Source organism: Panthera onca, chromosome C1 (assembly GCF_046562875.1).
Source record: "Panthera onca isolate mPanOnc1 chromosome C1, mPanOnc1 haplotype 2, whole genome shotgun sequence".
Taxonomy (NCBI): domain Eukaryota; kingdom Metazoa; phylum Chordata; class Mammalia; order Carnivora; family Felidae; genus Panthera; species Panthera onca.
In genome coordinates, this window is record NC_138346.1 from 137,636,506 (window position 1) to 137,659,423 (window position 22,918).

At 36.0% G+C, this 22,918-nt stretch overlaps 1 protein-coding gene and 1 long non-coding RNA gene across 3 annotated transcripts in view; one reads left to right on the forward strand and one right to left on the reverse strand.

Moving 5' to 3' along the window:
* The window catches only part of LOC132670902 (uncharacterized), a 500,514-nt gene that overhangs the window by 84,819 nt on the left and 392,777 nt on the right, over positions 1 to 22,918 (reverse strand). The gene's annotated exons all lie outside the window — the stretch shown is intronic.
* The window catches only part of LOC132671398 (uncharacterized), a 55,274-nt gene continuing 49,258 nt past the window's right edge, over positions 16,903 to 22,918 (forward strand). For both annotated transcript variants that reach the window (XR_009607087.2, XR_009607086.2), the window contains exons 1-2: positions 16,903 to 16,992; positions 22,626 to 22,733. This is a non-coding gene — a long non-coding RNA (uncharacterized LOC132671398). The remainder of the gene's footprint in view (positions 16,993 to 22,625; positions 22,734 to 22,918) is intronic.

The following is a 22,918-nucleotide window of genomic DNA, read 5'->3' on the forward strand; positions in this document are numbered from 1 at the left end:
GTTTCACTGATCTTTTAAACAAATAAGTGTTTTCATTGATTTTTCTCTATTGTTTTTCTGTTTTCAATTTTATTGATTTCTGATCTTATTTCAATTTTGTTTGCTGTAGGTTTGTTTAGTTTTATTGAGGTGGAAGCTTAGATGACTGATTTAAACCTTTCTTCTTTAATAGAAGCATTTGGTACAAAAATTTCTTTCCAAGCACTGTTTTAACTATCTCCCACAGATTTTGATATGTTATGTTTTCATTTTTCTTTACATCAATCCTTTTGGACTGTTTTTTTTTTTTTTTAATGACATGTACCCACCATGATCATGTCATTCAGAATAGTTTGCTGCCCTAAGAATCCTCTGTGCTCTACCTACTCATCCTTCCTCTTAACTTCTGGCAACCACTGATTTTTTTTTAAATATAATTTTCTTTTTTATTCAGTTTTTATTAAGGTTATGGTAGCTTCATAAAATGAAATTAGGAGTGGGGCACCTGGGTGGCTCAGTCGGTTAAGCATGCTTCTCTTGATAGGGGCTTGTGTCATAATCTTGCTATCATAAGGTCGAGCCCCATTTTGGGCTCTTTGCTGACAGCATGGAGCCTGTTCAGGATTCTCTCTCTCAAGCTCTCTCTGCCTCTCCCCTGCTCTCACTCTCCCAAAATAAACAAATAACCATTTAAAAAAATCAAATTAGGAACTTTCCTTCTTTTGTGCAGGTTTTTTGAATAATATTAGAATTCTTTATTCTTTAAAGGTGATGTAGAATTTAGCTGTGAGCCTATCTGATCCTACTATCTTATATAATGACTGACTTTTAATTACCTTTCCAATCTCTTCAATAGTTAATAGTAAATAACTGATTCAGTTTTTTATGTTTTTCCTTCATTAAATTTTAGGAATTTACATGTTACTAAGGAAACATCTATTTCATCTGGATTTTAAAATTTATTGTTATAAAGGAACATAATACTTTTTGTAATTCTTTTACTTCTTGTAAGCCATAATTACATTTCCTTTCTCCTTGATTATGCATATTATCACTTTAAAAAACACCAAATGCATAAGGACGTTACTTAAAATATTTTTTAATTGAGGTGTAATTCATATACAATTATATTAGTTTCAGGTGGACAACATAATGATTTTATATCTGTATATACTGCAAGATGATCACAAAATAAGCCAACATCCACCTTACATAGTAACAGATTATTTTTCTTTTGATGAGAACTTTCAAGATCTAGTCTCTTAGCAACTGTCAAATATGTAGTAGAGTATTATTAACTATAGTCTCCATACTATACATTATATCTCCATGACTAATTCATTTTACAACAAGAAGTTTGTACCTTTTGACCCCCTTTACCCATTTCTCCCATGCCCCAGCCCCACCTCCGTCAATCTTTCCTCTATGTCTATGAACTTGCTTTTTTGTTTTCTGTTTTCTTGTTTTTTTTTTTTCTGTTTTGTTTTAGATTCTACATATGAGTGAAATCATGGAGTATTTGTCTTTCTCTGTCTCATATATTTCACTTAGCATAATACCTTCAAGGTCCATCCATGTTGTTGCAAATGGTAAGATATCAGTTGTTTTTTCCTAATAAATAATACTCGTGTGTGTGTGTGTATGTGTGCCACATTTTTTTTTATCCATTTATTCATTGATGGACATTTAGATTATTTCCATGTCTTGGATATTTAAATAATTCTTCAGTGAACATGAGGGTGCACTTACCTTTTAAAAATAAGTGTTTTTGTTTTCTGATAAATACCTAGAAGTGAAATTGCTGGATTATATTATAGTTCTATGTTTAATTTTTTGAGAAAACTCCATTTAAAATCTTAGTTTTTATTAGGGGACCAAATTTTGGATTTACTTATTCCTTCTAGTGATTTTTTTCTTTTATTAATTTTAGCTTTTATTTTAATTTCTTGTATCTTCCACTTTTGGGTTATTTTGATTCTTTTTCGAATTTCTTAGAAAATTACCTTTAGAAATCAAGTTATTTTATTTATTTAAAACATGTTTTTTAGAGTAGTTTTAGGATCACAGCAAAATTGAGGAGAAATACAGCGATTTCCCATATTCCCCCAAATATGTGTACTCTCCCCCACTATCAACATCCTGTGTCAGAGTGGTATATTTGTTACAATCAATGAACCTACACTGACAAATCATTATTACCCAAAGTCTACAGTCTACACTAGGGTTCATTCTATGGGATTTGAAAAAAGGTATAATGATACATAACCATTGGTATAGTATCATACATACATACATATATACAGAGTAGTTTCAGAGGTCTAAAGATCTTCTGTGCTCAGCTGATTCATCCCTCCCTCCCTCCACAGTTTATCCATTCACCTGTTGAAGGACATCTTGGTTACTTCTGAGCTGTGGCAATTATGAATAAAACTGCTATAAACATCTGTGTGTAGACGTGGGCATAAGTTTTCAGTTCCTTTGGGTAAATATCAAATAGTGTGATTGCTGGATTGTATGGCAGGAATATGTTAAGTTTTGTAAGAAACTGTCAAACTTACTTTCAAAGTGGAAATGAATTTGCATTCACTTGTATTCCCACAACCAATGATTAGAGTTCCTGTTGTTCTACATCCTCACGGGCATTTAGTTTCATGTTTTGTATTTTGGCCATTCTAATAGGTGTGTAGTGGTATTTCATTATTGTTTTAACTTATAATTCCCTAATGACATGTGATGCTGGGCATCTATCTTGTCATATGCTTATTTCAACATAGTTTGAAATTTCACTTGAAACTTCCTTTTTGAGCCATGGATTATTTTTTTAAAATGTTTGTTTATTTATTTTGAGAGACAGAGAGATCAGGGGATGGGCAGAGAGAGAGGGAGAGAGAGAATCCCAAGCACGGGGCTCAACTCACAAACATGAGATCACAGCCTGAGCCGAAATCAAGATTTGGATAATTAACCGACTGAGCCACCCAGGCGCCCCGACCCATGGATTATTTTGAAGTGTGTTGTCTATTTTCCAAATATATAGAAATTGGCTTAGTATTTTGTTTTGTTTTGTTTTTGATATCTGGTTCAATTCCATTGTGGCCAGGGATCGTATTTTATATGGTCTTAATTTTATAATATTATCATTGATTATACACCTGTACTTTATTCAAATTCTAGTGTTTAATCCTCAACAAAATTAAGACATGTATTAAATGTCTTTATAGAGACTCTACAAAGTGCTCTGTGGTTGGCATAAAGAGAAGAATAAAACATAATCCCTTAACTAAAACCAAAGAAACAGATGTGTAAGAGCTACAAACATAGTAGTTTGTAAAGAATTTGAGGAAACAGAATTCAGAAAATAATAAATTCTACCACAGGAATTATAGGGAACTGGGAGTCTGAGATTTCATGGCAGAGAGAATAGGACTGCAGAGTGTTGAGCGTAGAGAGGAAGAAAAGGCCTGCCAGTACTTGACTTTAAATTCTCATTATCTTTTACCTCCTAGAAGTGTTAGGGGAGGTACAGAAGAGGGTTTCAGTATGGGATATAACAAGGACAGAAAGCTAATACAGGTTCAGATTATGATTATATTCCACACATTAATATATGCTTATATAATGTTCATATTAATATATGAGCAAGAAAGTATCAAAGGGGTTTCTTGGTGGGCATTATCTATCCTTCCCTGGTAATACTGTTCCCCAAGATAAAAATTTATGTGAGCCAAAGCAGATTGTTAAGGAAAAGAAGAGCCCATTTTGAAGAAGCTGTTCTGAGATGCCCGTCATGAACCCTTGTGGATATATCCAGTGTGTATAGAGAGCTCAAGTGAGGAGCTGAGTCTTAAGATATAAACTTGGGACTCACTAAGATGAAGTAACCTAGGGGAAGTGTGTAGAGTGAAAAGAGAAAAAGTGAAGGATATCATCTTGGGAAACACCATGGTTTAGTGGAGATGAGAGTAAAAGGAGCAAGAAGGACACAGAAAAGAGGGATCAAAAAAGTGGGAGGAGAGCCAGTTACAAGCAGCGTCACTGAAGCCAAAGGAGTGAAATGTTAAAGAAAACAGGAACTGTCAGAAGGGTCAAATGCAATGGGGCAATCAAGCAGGATGAGGACTGCCAAAGTCCACTGACTTTGTCAATAGACTCTGTAAAAAAACCCAGACTGCAGCTGCTTGAAGTGTGAATAGGAAGTAAGCAAGTGGACACAGTGTCTATAGACACTTTGATCAAGAATCTTGGCTAAGACAAGAAAAAAGGGAAATAGAGAGGGAGATAATATGCAAGTAGCCAGCTAAAAAATAAGGAGAAAGAAGTGCTGAAGAAGGAGCATCGTATTGTAGCATAGATAGAAACACATAAAGAGTGACTAGCTTTGACTAGGATCACACGAGCCTCTGACATCAGAAGAAAGAAAGAAATCAGAACTTGTACGTAAAGTTTTGTCTTTTTCAAAGCTGTCTCATCAGATAGTTATAAAATCATTACGATTTGGCTTAGTTGCTTCAAATGTCTTAGGAATGTCCCTCTCTTGAGTTCATCCTCAGAGACAGGTGGATTTACCACACACAGATGCACACACACATTTAAGTTTTCTTGTAAATATAGGTTATGATGTTTAGAAACTGAGAAAAACTATTTTGTACCATATGATGAAAAAGGCAAGATGATAGATAATCCTTTGGTATAAAACAGTGTTTTCTTAAGTACACTTATTAACTGAAATGAAAATAAATTCCAAAAAGGGAGTACCCAAATGTTTGTTGATTAAAAAATACTGTAATAAGTGCATGACCTTTTGATCCAATACTTGAACATATTCATTTTACAAAAGTGTATAGAAATTTCGCTGCATGTCAGGCATTAACCTAGAGAGTAATCTGGGACTCAACAGACATGTTCTGATAAATTGATAATAAACTTGATTTTATAACAGTATATACTAACTTGGTATGACGACATATTCTCTCACTAAAATCAGTTAAAGGAAATACTTAGCTCAAATATTTAATTCTTCCAGCAAATGTATTTATATCAATTCTGAAGCATTTGGGCATGACTCTCACTGACTTAATTTGCAATTATATATACTAACAAAAGAATTTAGCTGAATAGAGAAAGTCCTAGAATTCGATAATGTACTGCTAAAGAAAGAATTCTGGGTTCACTGAACTCAACACAGCCTGTATATATCATTAGATGTTTGGAAACATTAACTACCCACATAGAAAAGGGGCTGCCATTAATATTCAGAGTAGATGGTCTCATTGCTTTGTTATGTCTATGACAATGCTTCACTCTACTATATGCTTCAACTTCTATATTGTGGTTTCTCCAAGTGTGGTCAGATGATGAATCTGTATTTTTCATAAATTATCCAGGTAATATTTATGTAGCATATAAGTTGAGAACCACTGCTAAGGTTTGCAATTGCTGAGCAAATGTTGTAAAAGAAAAAATAAAAGGCCAACTACTGTATCTCCCAAAGACCATATGTTTTGATTTTAAAGAGCTATGCCCAGGTGATCAGGTATGAAAGGGAGGCAGGTGGCAGGCAGCACAGTACCACCGAAAATATTGATTTCAGATGCATTAGACTTGAGTTGGACTTCTGTCCAATTCTTTCTGGCCTGTGTGTTCAAAAAGAATGATTTTATTTCTTTGATCCTCAGTTTTCTCCTCTGTAAAATGGTAGTCACACACACCCTTATAAATTTACTTAAAGGGATTAAATGGGACTAGAGGTACAAGTGAATATCCTCTCCATCTCTTTATCGTTCCTATAATCATTTTCCTACTGAGTCTCCATTCCAGAGGCGCAATCTTAAATGCCTTTAAGAACAGGTCCATGGGTAATAAATAATGAACTAAGTAGTCAGAGCAAGGCAATAGAAAATTACAGAAACTATGGTGAGCTGCCGAATGTATACTCTGCCTAAAGACATTTTAATAAAAATCAAATAAGTCACTGTGGGCCAAACAAAAGCCATCCATTCGTCAAATCAGACATATGACAATTTGAATCCCCTACCTTAAACTGATATATTCAGAACCCCACTTTTTTCTTTATTTTGTTTCTTTATTTTTGAGAAAGAGAGAGGTGGTGCACGTGCACACAAGGTGAGGAGGGGCAGAGTTTTCTTTCCCTTTTTTTCTCTTTCCTTAGGGAGGGGACCCTACCATAAGGAGGGGCAGAGAGAGAGAGAGAGAGAGAGAGAGAGAGAGAGAGAATCCTAAGCAGGCTATGCACTGTCAGCACAGAGACTGATGCAGGGCTCAATCTCATGAACCATGAGATCATGACTTGAGCTGAAACCGAGAGTCGGACGCTTGACCAACTGAGCCACCCAGGTGCCCCAGACACCAAACTGGTCACTTTGATGGTAACGACTGCTCTCAATCATCTTTATATTATACATCCTCAACTCCCTCATCTAAATAACTAAACTTTATTGAACTCAATAACCACAGATTTTATTCCTCTTCTCCTTGTTTCCTCTTAGGTATACTATAGAATAGGACTCAACAGGAGAACACTATTTCCTTTCTATATGATTTTTTTCGGGCTTTATTAAAGTATAATTGACAGAAAATGTATATATATTTGATTCATAATGTAATGATTTGATACATGTATATGCTGTTAAGTGATTACCATAATCAAGCTAATTAACACATCCATAATGGTTATCTTTTGTGTGTGTGTGCTGAAAGCACTTAATATCTATATTCTTAGCTACTTTCTTGTATACAATTATTAACTGTAACCACCATGTTGTACATAAGATCTCCAGAACTTAGTCATCTTATAATTGAAACCCTGGATTTTATAGCCAGCTTCACAACTTAGCAGTTTTACAACCTACATTCAACTACTTATTTTCTCTGAGCTTAAATTTTCACACTTGCAAAACAGACATAATAATTCCTATGGTACTGTTACAAGGATTAAATTAAATAATGTGTATAAAACTCTGTACCACAAAAATTCTCATCGTTTATTTTTGAAGTTTTTCTTGGTATTTAGCTGATATATTTACTCTTTAGATTCAATCTTAACCAGGCCAGTTCTAACCAAGTTAGCAAATCCATAATCAATTTCCTTCCTTTAAAAAAAATAGTTTTTAAATCTTTACTTATTTTGAGAGAGAGACAGGGTGTGAGCAGGGGAGGGGCAGAGAGAGAGGGAGATAGAATCCGAAGCAGGCTCCAGGCCCTGAGCTGTCAGCACAGAGCCCGATGCAGGCCTCGAACTCACGAACCGTGAGATCATGACCTGGGCCGAAGTCGGATGTTCAACCGACTGAGCCACCCCGGCGCCCCTCAACTTCCTTTCTTAAATAAAAAACTAGATGGATTATTTACAGTGGCCAAGATGTGGAAGCAACCTAAGTGTCTACTGATAGAAGAATGGATAAGGAAGATGTGGTAGGTATATATATAATGGAATATTAGTCAGCTATAAAAAAAAATAATGAGGGCACCAAGTTGGCTCAGTTGATTAAGTGTCCGACTCTTGATCTTGGCTCAGGTCATGATCTCACAATTCGTCACATAGAGCCCTGTGTCGGGCTCTGTGCTGTTAGCACAGCCTGGGATTCTCTCTCCCTCACTCTCTCTGCCTCCCCGCCCCAATAAAAAATAAATTAGTTAAAAAAAATAGTGAGATATTGCCATTTGTGACAACTATGGACCTAGGGAATATTATGCTAAGTAAAATAAGGCAGACAGACAATTACCATATGATTCGCATATATGTATAAGCTAAAAAACAAAACAAATAAACAAATCAAACTTTTTCAAAAAGCAGAAACAGACTCTTAATACCAAAAAGCAAACTGATAGTTGTCAGATGGGCAAAATGGGTGAGAGAGAGTGGAAGGTACAGGCTTACAGTTGTAGAATGTATAAGTTACAGGGATGAAAGTTACAGCATGGAGAAAACAGACAGTGGTATTGTAATAGTATTGTATGGTGATAGACGGTAGCTGCATTTGTAGTGAGCATAGCACAACATATAGAGTTGTCAAATCACCATGTCCTACACCTGAAACTAATGTAACATTGTATATTTCAACAACAACAAAGAATCTTGGGTGGACTGGTGGTATTCAGTAATAGATCTGAGCATAATGGGTAATACTTTGGTACAGTTTCTTGGCATAGAGTTAGGGACAAGAGAAAGCACCCTCTAGGAATTCTGAGTCAGTGATGAAATAGGCTGGAGCTGAGTAACCAAATCTAAATTAAGGCAAAGCAAAGGAGAAAAATCAAAGGACAAAGCCAAATTCTGATTATCACAGAGTGGGTGTATGGAAAGTTAAGGCAGAGATAAATGCCAAAGCTAGAGAAATACTTTTGGATAACTAGGAACAGCTTTTTACAGGAATCTTGAGCTGAAGGTAGTGTTCACATGTTTAGGAAACTAGCCTGGAAGTAGGGTCAGACATACCTGACTTGTAGCCTAACTGGTACATAATTCAGGCTTAGTATCCAATTCTTCATGGCTTTACCCTACAGACTGGCCAGCCAGCCTGCATGGACGTCTACCTATTGTCTGCCTCTGCTCCCAGAGTGGAGCTGAGTAGAAGCTCAAGCTTCTGGGTATCTATTGTTTTTTATCTGTATTTGCTTCTCTGGATTCCTGTTGACAACCTGGTTGAGTACCACAATGGATTTGTGTTTTAAGAAACCCTGACCTCTTTCTTTGACCCCAGGCTATTGTCCGGGCCCTTTGCATTGCTTCCAGCCTTATTTCTTTCAGTCTATACACACAGGTGTTAATTAAGATGCAAGTGTTAATTACTTATTTATATATTTCTGTTCCTCACTTGGGTAAGCAATCATCCTCAAGAGGATAGATTAACTCAGCCTAAACCACCTCAGGATATTTGGATTTCTTTTCTTTCTTTCTTTCTTTCTTTCTTTCTTTCTTTCTTTCTTTCTTTCTTTTTCTTTCTTTATTTCCTTCTTTTTCTTCCTTCCCTTCCTTCCTTCCTTCCTCCCTCCTTCCCTCCCTCCTTTCTTTCTTTCTTTCTTTCTTTCTTTCTTTCTTTCTTTCTTTCAAGAGGGCAAGGGGCAGAGAGAGAGAGGGAGAGAGAGAATCCCAAGTAGGCTCCACACTGTTAGCACAGGGCCCTACATGGGGCTCAAACTCATGAACCATGTAATCAGGACCTGAGCTGAAATCAAGAGTTGGACGCTTAACTGACTGAGCCACCCAGGCACGCCAGGATATTTGGATTTCTAACTTGTAATATCTTTCCCATCCCCTCTGCCTGTCCCATAAATTACTTCCTTCCCCTTTCCCCTGAGTTACTGAGAATATTCCTATTAAAGGGGATTCAGTGAAAATCATGGAGGCCTCCTTTTGCCTTCTACTACTAATTCTCTAATTCTGGGCTACATTTGGATGTTGAGAATCCTTTCTGACTAAATTTTCAAATTATGTTTCCTATATGTTATGAAACATGTCAATAAGATTACATATGGCTTAAACAAATATAATTTTCCTCCAAACCTATGCTAATTATACTACTCTGGCCCTTCCTCCCTGAATACAAGAAACAAATCCAATTTTAGAGGAATAGGAACAAATGTATACAGCAGCTAATGGATATTATTTATTGCTTGGGCAATACGAAAATTACACGGTGTTGCATACCACAATAATACAAATTATAGCTTATTAGACACTATGGAGGAGGGAAGATGTAGAGTTAGCACTCACTTTATAAGAATTTTATAAGAACTCAAGTTTCTAAACTTGATAAATTAGGGAGAAAGAATTTGGATTATAAAAGACTGACATGATTTTTGACAGAATTCGCTGGAGTTCTTTTTTTTTAATAAATTTTTTAAAAAATTTATTTATTTTTGAGACAGAGAGAGACAGAGCATGAACAGGGGAGGTGCAGAGAGAGAGGGAGACACAGAATCTGAAACAGGCTCCAGGCTCTGAGCTGTCAGCACAGAGCCCGACGCGGGGCTCGAACTCACGGACCGTGAGATCATGACCTGAGCCAAAGTCGGACGCTTAACTGACCAAGCCACCCAGGCTCCCCTCACTGGAGTTCTTTAATCCACCTAATGAATGTAAAATATGGAAATATGGATTTGATTTCCAAGTATCAATAAGTATCTTTTTCAGCAATACCACAATTGCAGAGAGAACATAAGCCACCTAAAACATTCTATAAACCATGAACAGAATTCCCTGAATATCAGATACACAATGAGAATTCAAACTTATCATTAAATTACATCAATTTCTTAGTCATATTGCATTTACTTTCAGAACAGAGACAACTATTTGATTTTTTTCTCTCCAATTGTCTTTTAGTTCTTTATAATAAGTGAAAATGCACACACACACACACACACACACAATTTTGTTTTATTTGCAGTCAGACTTATGACTATGTTTTAGCTAAAAGATTATCTCTTAGAGTAAAAAAAAAACAAAACAAAAATAGAAACATCTAGAGACATATCTTAAAGAAACAGAAATTATGATAGAGTAAATTTTAACTAGGGGTGTGTGTGTGTGTGTGTGTGTGTGTGTGTGTGTGTGTATAGTTAAATTCTGAATATAATATAATTAAATCACTTTTGCTATGGCTTTTGTTATTTACATAAACAAAAAAATATGAAAAACAAATTTTACCTCCATCTCCTCACAAAAACAAAATACAGTTCAGAACTGCATCCTAATGCATTTATTAAAAGAATAAACTTTCATAATTTGAAGAACATTGGTGGTAATACTGAAATGATCAAAATGTTAAGTCAAAATTGTGATTGATATAAGGGTCCCTGGGTGGCTCCATCAGTTAAGTGTCTGACTTCAGCTCAGGTCATGATCTTGCACTTCACAAGTTCGAGCCCCGCATCGGGCTCTGTGCTGACAGCTCAGAGCCTGGGGCCTGCTTCAGATTCTGTGTCTCCCTCTCTCTCTGCCCCTCCCCTGCTCATGCTCTGTCTCTCTCAAAAATAAACATTAAAAAATTTTTTAAAATTGTGACTGATATAAATTTGCCTTCAGTAAGTAAATTATCAACATTTTGTCTTCTCATTATTATATTCTTAATTTGTTATATAAGTGTAGGAAAAGTATTTAGACAGAATTATAAGAAGAGGCTTTATTTTAAGATTGATGCTGAAATGTGGATATATGCTTTGCAACAATAACACTGGAAATTTATTAGTATCAACATCTTTTTCCAACCTGTGAAGCAAGTTTGTGTATCATTTTCATGAAAAGATTTTTTTAAATGTTGATTCAAGAGAATGTTACTATTCATATAAAAACAAGACTTGAATCAGTGACTGTAATTACAGTAAGTGTATGTTTGTATTATTTTTGTTTGTTTGAATGGTCTTCATTATATATATGGTTTGTGTACTAATTACTACAAGTTTTCTATAGGCTTTGTTAGTTTGGGAGATGTTTGCTTTTAATTAAATAATCTTGTTTCATTCACCCAAGACCTGTACCTGAAGACCTAATATAATCTTATCATTATATAGGTAGTAAATAATCTTCACAGTCTGTTTTTAAAAGTCTGGCACTATTTGAGACACTTTATATAATTTTGGAGCCTCTCAGTCTTTTAGCTGTCCAGGGATCTATATAGTCAGATGAACGCAGGAATTCTTTACATACATTGTGTCTAAGGACACCCTTTTTCCTATGCAAACCCAGGATTATCTTTCTTCACATTTGTGCAATTGATTTCTCATCAGTAGATCTCTGAGGGTGATGGTATTTTTATACCCATTATACAGATGATTAGCTGGGACTCAGAAGGGTTGAATGATTCACACAGCTAGCAAACTGCAGAGCGTGGGCTTGGATTTAGACCTTTCATGGTTAAGTTCAGTCTCTTTCTCCTTTACTCTGTGTTGAATATCTAGTATTGACTACTCCATTGCCCCACTCAGAGATTTCGTTATGAGTCATAAATATGGATTTGTTTGTGCCTTATGTTACTTGGACAAATCAAGATACTGAGTAAACCCATTCTGACAGGGCATGAATGGCAGAAAGCACACCTATTGCTAAACTCACTCATAAATATGTCTCAGCTTATATATGGATAAATATTTAACCAAATAAATTTCAAAATCATATTGCATTTTGAAAATGCTAGTTTTCTATTTAATTCAGTGAACATTTTTTATTTTTTTAATGTTTATGTATTTATTTTGAGAGAGAGCAGGTGTGAGCGGGGGAGGGGCAGACAGAGAGGGAGAGAGAGATCATCTTAGTCAGGCTCGATGCTATCAGCACAGAGCCCAATATGGGACTCACCCCATGAACTGTGACCTAAGCCAAAATCTAGAGTCAGATTAGTAAGTGACTGAGCTACCCAGGTACCCCAATTCAGTGAGCATTTATTGAGTACCTCCTGTGTGCTGGAGATACTAAAATGATTTCTCATAGAAGTCTTTTAAAAAATAACTCTACAGTATAAAGAACATATACGAATGGCCAATAAGCACATAAAAAACATATTCAACATCATTATCTGTCAGAAAATTGTATATTAAAACCATGATGAGATACACTTCACACTTGCTGGAAATGTTAGAACTGACACTGGAAATATTGGTGAGATTATGGATGAACATGTACTCTAATACATCCAACAACTATGGAAAACTATTTGGCAGTTTCTTCGAAAATTAAACACACAACTACACTCTAAGGAAGAAATTCCACTTCTCGGTTTTTATCTAAGAGCAATAACATATGTTCACAAGAACATTTGGATAAGAATGTTTTTAAAAGTTCTCATCAGAAGAAAAAATTGTGTGGTGATGGCAGTTAACTAAACTTATGTGGTAATCATTTCACAATATAGACAAATATTAAATCATTATGCTGCACATCTGAAACTAATACAATATATGTTGATTATATATCAATAAAGAATAATACTTTAACAAATTTATTTATAATAAACCAAACCAGGAAATAAATGTCCATCAGTGGAAGCTATATTCATACACCAGAATACTACACAATAATAAAAAAAGAAGGAAATACTGATAACACTCAGTAAGATTAATGAGCTTCACAAAACTGAAGAACTAAAGAAGCTAGACATGAAAGATTACATGTTGTATGATTTTAATATATGAAGGTCAGAACAGACAGGGATAGAAAACAGAATGGCGACTGCCTGCGGTAGGTGGGGGTGAAGTGACTAAAAAGGGACATGAAGAAACTTTCTGGGATGATGGAAGTGGCTATACAGTAGTCCCCCCTTATCCATGGTTTCGCTTTTTGCAGTTTCAGTTACCCACAGTCTGGAAACAGATGAGCCTCCTTCTGGTAAATCATCAGAAGGTCAATAGTAGCCTAATGCTTCATCACAATGTCTACCTCATTCACCTCACTTCACCTCATCTCATAGACATTTTATCATCTCGCATCATCACAGGAAGGATGAGTATTGTATAAAATTATTTTGAGAGAGAGAGACCACCTTCTCATAACTTTTATTACAGTATATTGTTATAATTGTTTTATTTTATTATTACTTACTGTTGCTAATATCTCACTGTACCTAATTTATAAATTAAACTTTATCATAAATAAGTATGCATTGAAAAAAAACAGTATGCACACGGTTCAGTTTTATTTGCAGCTTCAGGCATCTACCTGATGTCTTGGAACATATCCCCTAGAGATAAGGGGTTAAGTACTGTATATTGACTTTTGCATTGACTATGTACATATACACACTTGACAAAACTTGTCAAATTGGTCACTTAAGATCTGCATGTTTGCTCTACGTAAATTGAACCTCAATTTTTTTTTTAAAAGTAAATTTGTGGTAGATCTCTTGTAAAGACAAACAGAGAGGGAGGAAGGCAAACCACAAGAGACTCTTAAATACAGAAAACAAACTGAGGGTAGACAGGGGATGGGAGAGAAGGAAAATGGGTGATGGGCACTGAGGAGGGCAGCTGTTGGAATGAGCAATGGGTACTGTATATAAGCCAATTTGACAATAAATTACATTAAAAAAATCTCTTGTGAAGAAAACAGTCTGTCTGTAAGCAACTTCCACCTTTTTTTGGTTATGTTAATAATTAATTTTAAAATTTAATGTTTTCTTAAAGTAAGGGATACCAAGCAGACAAGTCTGGTTGAGCCCTAATGGACACAGATTTTCAATCTATCCCTCTACACTCTAAAGTTCAAGCTCAGAATAGATTTTACTCATTCATCTACAAATGCATTCATACATTTATTTTGACAAATGAGAAATAACCTATGAGTGGAGACTGCCATTTTCCAGCAAATTGAAAATAACATGTGTTAAAGACTAGCATTGGCTTTAAGCTATGATTTCTAACCACTCCTTCAGGATATTAAACTTATTTGCCAACTCTTTCCAGGCATGAAAAGTTTGAAAAGAACCTTAGGATTCTGTGTTTATGGAAGTGCCAGATTGTGACAAGTACACAGCTCCCAAGCACTACGCAACATACACCTCAATCATCCAGAGGGGCAAAGCGAGCTTCCTGTGTGGACCCCAGCACCCCCCTGCAGGTGACTTAAGAGGGCCTCAGCCACAGTGTTTGTGGAGAGGGCTGTGCTAGTTTCCAGGAATATTCAATCTGTGGCCTCTGTGCACAGCCTGCCAAAAGCACTGCGATTGGTTGTGCCAATTGTGTTGGTGTTTTATGGCTCTGTTTGTCTTTAATGATCTGTAGCTTCTCTCACCATGAAAGCTTCTGAATCTTGGCTCCTTCCCAACTGCTCTATTGATCTGAAATTTGGCCAGCAAGCAAAATCTTTTGTTTGTTTTTGGGATTATTTTTATTATCTGGCTCCAGACAGGGAGCACAGAATGGGGTGGAGACTTCACAGAAATGAGGACATCTACTCCTTTGGTAGCACTCCTGAGGGCCTAAGACCAGTCCTCTGGTGCTATAAAAGAACACTGTTCAAAGCTGTAAAGAGAATTCACATTTGCATTGTATTGATGGCAACAACAGCTTGTTAGGCCCCCATCTGTCAGAGCAGAAGGTATTCTGCAGTTCAGAGAGTCAGGGCTCTGGGGCACTTCTTTCCAGAGTGATCTACTGCAAAACAACAGACACCAGTTTAGAGAGGACGAGTTTACACATAGGTGGAGTAATAACTCCCTATATGTTATGATTTTAGGGCTGGGAACCAACCCAGATCCTGATTTATTTAAGCTCACTACAGTTTTAAATTCTGCTAAACCCGTGTTTCCAAAACTGGGTGCACTCAGCACCCTACCAACTCTAAATGAGAAAAGCAAGTCTTCAAAAATTTTTGTGGTCAGTTATTTTGGGGGAAAATCAACATATAATATTCATTTCTTAAAGATTTGTAACTCCTATTAACACACTAAAAACTGTGGAAAAAAAATCCCGAGAAAAAGACCTGTTTTTCTTTCTTTCAACCAGCACTTCCAAAATTTCTTGATCATGGGGCCCCATTTAGAAGAGATTTTATACAATATATCTCAGATTGGAAGATAAGAACTTTCCATGGAAAACCTTTTAGAAGAGACATTGAATGAAACATACAATAAGGTATAAATGATGACTATAGGCCTTCCCTAGAGATAGATTTTGAGGGGACAGGAATGTATGGGTATATGTGTGTGTATTTACGTGTGTGTGTGTGTGTTTCCATGTATGTGCGAGTGTTAGAGTTAACTGTCCAAGAAATCTGTTATCCTCTTCTTTAATTATAGAGTCATAGCTAGGAAGCAGCTTCACAGCTAAGGACGACATTTTCTAGCTTCCCCTACAGCTGGATATGGCCATATGATTAATATTTGCCAACCGGATATGAGCAGAATTGAGGTATATAACTTCTGGCTAAGGCTTCTACCACAGAATACAGATGACACCAAGTCCTCTAGGGCCACAGTGTATTAGTATGACTCGTAAATCAAATCTAGAGGACAACCATTTTGATAAACAGGAACAAAGACTTGCACTACTACACGAATGAGAAATGAACTCTTATATTGAGAAATATTTTGGAATCCATTTGTTATAGTGCTTCAGTCTAACCTCATTAATATTCTATTGGGAGAGGAGATGGTGAGCAATAACATTTGGGAAGATATTGGGAACGAATGAAGAGAATCATTAAGAGCATCACACACCTGAGGGACTTAAGCAGTAAGTATTTGCAGAGAAGAGAGCCAGGGTCTGATGGTCCTACATTTAATTTTGCTTTTCTCACTCTATGTAAGTAACTTAGAGCACCTGCACTGGAAATAAACAAACCCACTTTCAATATTTGGCTCAGCCACTTACTAGTATGTCTTTCTCCTTTGCCAAGTCTCAAGTTTCCACACAGTAAAAAAAATGGATAATGATTTGCAACTTACACAATTATTTTAAGAACTAAATGAGAAGACATATGCAGTACATATGTGTACTGCACACATATACACATGTGTATTTAGAAACATGCACACAAAGTGGTAGTCATTAATGCTAGTCACAAATATTTTATGTGTCTTCCTCCTGGGCACATATTATGATTTCATGTCCCTATGTCCTTGAAATCAGAAGCTGTAATGTGACCTTCTAGGCCAAAGTTTTACAAGCCAGTACACACTTTTCATGTTTCCCGTTTCCTACCTCAGCAATTAAAAAGTGCAGAGGTGAATTGATCCCCTTTCCCCTGGTACTTGGAAGAGAACAGGGACAAATGGAGAGCTGGGGACTCCAGAGTACCCACATGAGCACACAGCATGAGTAAAAAATAAACCATTGTGGTGTAATGTGGCCTAATGTGGCCTTCACTGAATGGCTTAGATACTGGTTGCCAGCACTACAACTGTGCCATAACATGAACCTAAACCGTACTCAAATATTGTTTTTGCTTACCGTTCAGTTGACAGTCAGTAAGTAAACTATTATTGCAGGCTGGAAAGCTGGAGACCCATGTTATGAAGTCACAAACTATTTATTAAACCTGTTGCTGCAATGATTTAAAAGGTAAACAAGTACCTAATGAACTTGGGAGTTTTGGGAGAAGAGACTGGAAAAGCATGTCAGTGTATGTTAGAGTTAATCATGGTTGCATTTGACAAGGCATTACAAAAACAAGATAAGCACAACAAAGCATTGGCTGGCTTGCAAGCAAGAATGAAAGGGGTTAGAGGGAGCCCAGACGAGTATTTTCATAAGGTTAGAAAGATAAGTGCTTTTCAACCCTCATGGTAACAGATAAAACTGAGGAAGCTTTTGGGTAACAAACGCCTATTAAAATTAAGCCTTGTGAGGAGGATCAAATCAAGGATATGGTTCTCACACCCATGAATTAAATTAATCTCAAAGCAAAGACCCAATTACAATACTGGCAACTGGTAAATCCCTTTAATTGGAGAAAAAAACATTGATTAGAGAAAAGAGATTAAAAATCACTATGTGTTTAAACAGAGTGAGACACATGGTGTGGGGACATGGAGAAAGTAAAAAATACGGAGAAATAATAATAATTATGTTAAAAAAACAGAACAATGGATGTGATCATTTGCATATACATCTACTGTTATAAATAAGGAGCATTTTTTTTTTGAGGAATTCATACTATCAAAAAGACTATCAGGCTATATTAAAAGGGAATCTGACATATAATGACCACTGACTTTCCAACCTCCAAGCTATAATTTTCAACACTTATTTCAGAGGTGACCAAGAGGGTTAACAGAGAAGGCAAAGCATACAAGGCAGGGACAAAGGCCACTGAGAACACTGAGCATCACTCGGATATCCTGGCCTTTAAGTCTGATGTCTTGATTGGATGGAAGAGATATACTGAATTGAGTATCTGTACTCAGTGGTTATCACAAGGATTGCAGTAGTCATTACCACTGTTCATGATTTTTCTATTTCTCTTCCATTTAGACATATGGTAAGTTAAAATATTTCTGACCTCTTCGATCTGAGAGTGTCCACATGATTTGCTTTGGCAAATAAAATGGGAGTGAACACGACTACAGTGCCAACTCCCAGGGGAACCATAGAGAAATAGCTGATGACTTTGCCATATTTCTTTTTCCTACTTGGCAATAGTAGTAACACAGAGATGTAACCTCCCTCAGTTTGGGCCCTTACATGAGGATACCTTAGAAGCCTGCCATGGACATGAAGATTGACAAATAAACCACTGCAGTTTTGAGCCAGTAAGATTTTGGAGTTGTCTGTTACTGCAGCATAGTTATTCAATTTTGACAGAAAGAAATGAAAACCAGTTTTACAGGGATAGTTAATGTTATAGTAGGTTCAATCAGAAAAAGATGCAAAAATGATGTTTAGGAGCAGTGTTTCTTTAACCATGGATTGTGGCTTGTTTATTAGTGAGCTGTAAAATCAATTTGGTGGGTTTAGGGTGTAGTCTTTTCTAGAACAGAATAGAAAATATCATATAGTAAAGATTAAAGGATGATCTGTGTGTGTGTGTGTGTGTGTGTGTGTGTGTGTGTGTGTATAAAAGAGAAGCAGAGGTCGATATAAAGTATATTTCTTAGTGTGACTCGCCATTAAAAGTTTGAGAGTTACTGATAAAACCTAATTAATTGGAACACTTGAATGACTGAATTTAGATATGAAAGGCCATCCCCAAAGGGTTTGTGGTCTGTTAAAGTCAAAGTGCTCAGTTCTCAAACTTTTCCTGTTCAAACATTTGTTCCCAGAATTCAATGAAGAGCTTATCAACTTTTTTATTGAGTTCAGATGAAATTGATAAAACAGTATTGATAATATATGAAAAGCTATGTCAAATAGCAGCTATAAGGAATAATAAAGATTAGTATATATTGTCCTGATTAAAACAAAACAAAACAAAACAACACAGGATAAAGTCGTTGACACCTATGAGCCAGTGAGTTTGGTATTGTGACAGAGAATATCATAAAATGATATATCTAAAAAGATTTAAAGAAGTGACAGCATGAATATTTTGATTAAGTTATGTCAGGTAAATATATTACTTATAACGGTATTTCTAGATATTGGCTCAGAATTACATTAAAGACTATATCAGGATGTCAGAAACTCATTTGATAGAACTTCTTAAAATATATTTGAAAAAAATGAAGAAATTTTGGCTTGTAGTTGTACTATTGGGTAGATTCATCACTTCTGTAATGATGATTTATAAAGAGTATTGCTAATAAATCCACTAATTTGGAGGGAGATGCCTAAGGACATGTTAATGACCTCTGTCCTCACCTCTTTCCTACTCAAATATATGTTCACTGTCTTCAGTGAAGAGTTTATCTAATTTTTAGGTGACATAAAACTGAGATGGATATTGAATAAAGTAGGTTAGAGGCTCAAGGTAAAGAATATCCCCCCAAAGGGTGGGGGCACTTGGGTGGCTCAGTCAGTTAAGCATCTGACTTCGGTTTGGGTAATGATCTCATAGTTTGTGTGTTCGAGCCCCGCGTCGGGCTCTGTACTGACAGCTCAGAGCCTGGAGACTGCTTCTGATTCTGTCTCCCTCTCTCCCTGCCTCTTCTCCATTCATGATCTGTCTCTTTCTGTCTCAAAAATAAATAAACCTTAAAAAAAAAAGAATGTCCCCAAAAGGGTAGAGTTATGAGTCAAACCTAAAAAAAAATCTAATAAGGATAATTATAAACTTAAAAACTTAGAGTTCAAAGGCACAGATGAACCCAGAATAGACAAAATTATAGATACAAAGATATATTTCAAAGATAACATCAAATAGTAAGAGAAAACCCTTATATAGCACTTAGTGAAAAATTCTTTTGTAACTAGTTTACTTATATTTACTCATCAAAACCATCCTATAATGTGTCATTTTTGTCCCCAGTTACTGATGGAAAAACTGAAGCACCTAAATTTAAAATAACTGATCAGTACCACAGAGCTGATAAACCACAGAGACTGGATAAGAAAATAAGTAGTCCGGCTCCAGAATATATTCTATCCATCTATTGGATTCAACAGTGTAGTAAAACCACTTAGACCATGTAATGTGCTTTTGGGTTGATCTTATTCTACAGATCCAAACCAAGGCAGAGGCTATGCAATGATTAGTCTCTGAAATATTGTTCTCAATTATGGCCCACACTCCTTAAGAGAACAGTGGCAAACAAGTATGTTCAGAGAAGGACTGGGACTGGATAGAGTGTGTAATAAGAGGAAATAATCAATAGTCAAAAGAACTGTTAACATACCAATGATACTGAATCTGAAAATGAGAAAATATGGGGACTATAATAGCTATCTTAAAAGAGTGGAATCTGTCACATAGAAAAGAGATTTGTTTCATTGTGCATGAATATAAGAACAAAGACTTGATAGAGTTAATGAATGGTAAATTGTGGTTCAATATGTAAGTAATAATTTCCTAATAATTATAGTTATTTATGTAATAATACATGAAGAGAATCCCTTGTGAAATATGTTTTTAATGGCAGAGATGTTTATTAAAGGATACATAATAAGATACCAAGGATGTTATAAAATTTTTACATACATAATTGAATTCAGACTATATGGCCTCAAATTTTTATGAGTCTACACTTCTATGAATTAAAAAAAAAAAAGAGGCAAAGTGGTGTCATTTTCCTTTAGCCAGAGACACACTGCATTTGACCTGAGTAGGGTTTATTGACTTGTTGCATTATTGACTCAATAAGACAGAGTTAGAAATGACTTGTTTTAGGATTTGTCTGAAGTTAGGTGATTTGGGGGAGGCTTTGAGGAACTGGGGCTTTATCCTGCATCGGACGCTAAGAGGAAGCAGAGGCAATTCTATGATTAGGTATCTTAACACCTCTTATCTAGAAGGTGAGAAGAATGGAATGAAGCTAAAATTTTGATTGGTAGTAAAGCTGTAGACACTCACGTTAGCCAGGATAGGATATTTGGTGTATTTCTGTGGTGGGGATAATATTTTGTTTTGTCTGTGAATATACAAGATTAGACAATGGTCTTGTTTTTGTCTTGATTTATTACAATCACAGCATGGTCTGATTCTGGTACTCTGTAAAACTGTTTATGTTGAACAGGAGAAGAGAAGCCTAACATGAATACTAGGACATTTCATCCCCAGCTGCCACACTGCCTGTGGCAGCATGTCCTTCATGACTTGAACTCCTGCCTGACAGGCCTACTTTGGTTCCAACTTCCATTGGGTAACTTTTCTCCAATAACATTCTCAAGAGCAGGGGCTATGCCTTATTTACCTGTATATGCCAAGAATAGAGCCTAAATACAGTAGGTGCACTATTATGATGATGATATTATACAGTATTTATTATTATGTACCTTAGAGTATATATGTTATAGAATATACATACACACTTTTTATTATATACTATTATATTATATTGTTACATTAAAATGTGGAAGTAATCTGAAGTCAGTGTTTGTATTCTGTAGCTTCCTTGACTGAATTAAGTAGAGCACTACTCCATTTAGGTGGAAGCAATGTGAATCTGAGAGGCTGAAATGGCTCTTTTTTGGTCGAATGATTTCCAAAAACTTTAGACATTATATAAGTCTATACAGATAAGTCTCTTGATGTCAAATTCAGATTATTTCACTGACACATATGCAAAACATGACTGAAAAAAGCATAGAAGGTATTGGGCTGTTTAAAATGCAAACCACACAATCAGATAGCAGCCCAGCAGGCATGTGAAAATCTGAAATTTTAACTATTCCCACTTCCTTTAATGAAAACCCTTAGATGGACTTTTCATATTGGTTGCTTGCTCTCTCATTTTTTAAATATATCAATGTCCCTATACAGAGTGAGAGCTGTGAATGAGGCTTCTTATGCTACGCTCAAAATTTACTATCCATTCATGGAAGCCCTTTTATGTTTGTTTGTTTTACTACTGTTCGTTTACTTGTTGACAATCTAGGAAAAAGTACATGAAAAGGACAGGAATTTTCAATATCCCTAAAGAGGAGAGTAGTTAGAAACATCAAGAATGATATTTGAAAGTCTTCATGGATTGCTTAGCTTATTTGTCTGGCTTCCCTACAGTTCTAGTTGGCTCAGCTGGTTAGTACCCAGTGCTAAGAAAACCAAGCTTGTGGCTTTGATCCACTTTGAACTAGAAAGATTTTTGGAGATTGTTGAGATTAAAAAACTATTCTACTTCCAAAGGCTATGAAAGGACAAATTCTAAACATGTGGTAGACAGCAGTGTGAGTGAAAGAGAGGGTTCTCAATGCAAACCAATCATTATTTCTGAATACTGCACTCAGAGGTGGGCTGGTTAAAGGGTGTAGGGGGTATCAATGACCCTAGCTAGAGTTGTAGGAATAATAATAATAATAATAATAATAGTAGTAGTAGTAGTAGTAAAAGAATGGGGCCACAGATTTCCTTACACTACAACCTAGAAGTATAGAAAAAAAATGCACCTTAATTTTAGGACTCATTAATTTGAATTTCTTCCTAAGCCCCAACATATTGGATATTGAAGGAGAAAAAAACCCCAAAATACTTGGTTATATCTGTTTTAAAATTTAGTCTGATCTAGAGAATTAAGATGTTCTTTTAGATAATGCTCAGTTTAACTTAGAAAAAAAAAAAGCCTTTGCTTCTCATGTTTCTATGTGTTCTGCCCTTCTACTAGCTCCTGTTCCAGAAGGCATCCAGGTTCCAAGTGGAGAATGTTGAGGCTCAGGCTACATGAGGCAGAGGAAGACTTCAAGGGCAGTATCACTGGATCTTCATGTCTCAGGTATGATGTCTCTCTGGTCTACCTGGTTGCTGATTATTTTATGGATACTAATAACAAAAGTCTGTCATTTCTGATGCTGTGATACCTCTTACCTCAGTTGGGTGCACTAATTCAGCCCTTCTGCAGCTCTTGGACCACCTGAATCTTTATGTCTCATCTCCCATTGAGCCCCCTAATCAGATACA